Below are 2,752 nucleotides of genomic sequence, written 5' to 3' on the forward strand. Positions count from 1 at the left end.
TTACGTAACAGAAGGGATTGTTTGCCAAGCCCAGTGAAAGTATAAGACACCTTAGTCAATCTGTTTGGCTCTGAAAACAAAGATTGAAATGTCAGAAATTTAATTAGAAATGGGTAATATCCTCTATACTAGATATTTATGTTTTACAACAAGCAAAGAAAAGGAGGTCAAATATTTGCTAATGTCATTTCAAACATACGGCTGTATTGTAAGTTTGATTTACTGCTTTTGTCATAAGTACATCGAATTCATAATTTGTTTATATTTTTAAATTATATCCATGATTATAATCTACCAGTTTACAGGGCCTAATAATGGATTAAAAAACAAATAAAAAATGAAACATTGTTTCATGAATTATTTTGCATCTTCATTGATGTGTGATGGGTCGATTAATCAAAACCTGGGAATGGAAATGGAGTCATTGATCACTTAAGTCAAGTGGACGACATTTTGCAATAAATGCATTATATGAATTGATTTATGGCAGAGAGATGGTGTGACGAGGGTGCTTTTGGGATCTGAGAGCTGGGGAGGGGGTTGGCAGCCGTATGGCTATAAATGCAGCCAACAGAAAAGACCTGCGATTTCAGAAGACCCTCCTGCTGGCTGGACAGACTGTACTGACGGAGAAAATCTCTTAGCTGAGGAAGATTTTTCTTTTGTATTTTAAGCTCGTTTTCAGTATTTGTTTTTTAACTTAATATAAGTTTTATTTGCACATTTTGGTTCCTTATGGAGATTTGGAAACTCTCAGTGTTAATGCTCACCATACTTGCTTTTGCCTGTAGTGTTCAAGGATTGTCTTTTACTCTAAACAGAGACCCCTGGATTTCAGATAACTGGGAGGTGAGAAATGTTTTAGTTTTTTATAGATTTAAAAAAATATGAAGTATTCAAAAAGGTTATGATTACTAAATTCATGTTTTTATCCATTACAAATGTGTTTCCATCATAAAACCAAAACATGTAATGCTGTGCATTCATCAAAAATGCTTTGGTTGTTTGAACAGGATGAACCAGTGGAGGAGACACTAGCCAGCCAAGTGGCCAGTCTACTAAAGAGATCGAAATCTCATCAGTTCTATGGACTAATGGGAAAACGCTCTGGTAAGACTTGGTTTTGCTGACTCCAGGGTACAAAACACCTACACGAATTATGTTCTGTTTACCTTGCTGTATTGTAGTTATTAATACTTGATTATTACCACAAAATACAGTGGAGTCTAGATTAAAATAAAATTAAACCTAAAAAAAGTTTTACGATTTTACAATTAAGCAGAAACATTGACAAAAATATTTACAATTCCAGTGCACTATTTCAGTTGTTCTTGCGTAATTCACATTCTTTAATCAAATTATATTAACAACAGTTGTTAGTGATATTAATATATACTCACTGTATATTCATTTTTCCCCTTACTTGTTCTAGAAGTCTTCCAGCCTGTGAAAATGCAACAAAGAAGTAATTTCACTCAAGTATCTAAATTAAATTTCTTTAGATTAATATATATATATATATATATATATATATATAAGGGGCTGAACAACTTCTGATTTTTTAAAGTCGACTTTTATGTAATGAAAGTCAAGTCGAAGTCGACTAGTTGCTGATGACGTCATGTGCAGCTACGGCATATGACACAGCGCTGCCCACATATTGCTCCTATAACAGCTCATTTTTATAAGTTCTTTTGTCTTTGGGTCGTTATATTTCTCACAGATTTCTGCTCGTTCTAAATCAGATACAGATAAAGTAGCACAGTAAAGTTTACATTCATATGAATGCATTAGTGACGCGATTGCGTGTGTGAATGAATTGTACCTGGCAGGTATTAAGAAATATACGCTTGAACTTTTCAGTTTCTAAGTTATTTTATTGAGAAATCACAGAACAGTGTTGACAATACATTTCCGCGCTGAATGTTTCTGTGTGCTCGCGATCTGCGCGTGATGTACGAGCTACTGTCTGTAGCCTATGTGAGAACGGCGATTAACTTACCTGTACAATAGGGTGTTTAAAACGTGCAGTCTCCCGTTTAATTTCGAGCATCCAGTAATATAATCACACGTCTTGTGGAGCGCTTTCAGAGTATGCAATATATCAACGTCTAGGGAGCACACATCAAGCTGTATTAGCAACACTTTGTTGGAAAATATAACTTGCACTGTATTTTGTTGTTTTCAAGCACAAATGTCTAACCATCAATGTTCACACAAAGTATGTCTAACCAACCCTCAATATTCAAACAACGTGATACAACATTTTTTTTTACAAAATATTTAATGTTTTAAGCATAAACTCGTAAAAAAAAAAGACATTTTCATTTTGCATCTCAAGTAAATTTATCTTGATTTAAGGATGTTTAGGTATTTGTATTAGACACAACACAAACATATTATAGAGGAAGATATTCATGTTTGCAGTGTATTCAACATTTAATGCCATTTCTGCTCCTATTTAAAAGCTTTCTAAAGCCTGCAATTGTGGGAAGGCGAATTAAAAAACCCTTTCTTATCCTGTTGCGCCCTCTATAGACCAATTTGAAGTAGACGTCACAGTTACGTCACTTGCAGCTGCGTGCGCATTGTGGTGGCATAAAAACACTGGGAGCAAGTGGAGGGAAACGGGTAAAATCCATGGAATAAGAGAAAAAATGTCTTGTGCCTTTGGATGTCCGAATCGGAATGCAAATAATTTTTATATAACACTGTCGTCAAAGACGCCATTTGAAGCTAAACGCAGACCTTT

Source organism: Sinocyclocheilus anshuiensis, unplaced genomic scaffold, assembly GCF_001515605.1.
Source record: "Sinocyclocheilus anshuiensis isolate Anshui unplaced genomic scaffold, SAMN03320099.WGS_v1.1 scaffold454, whole genome shotgun sequence".
NCBI classification, from domain to species: Eukaryota; Metazoa; Chordata; class Actinopteri; order Cypriniformes; family Cyprinidae; genus Sinocyclocheilus; species Sinocyclocheilus anshuiensis.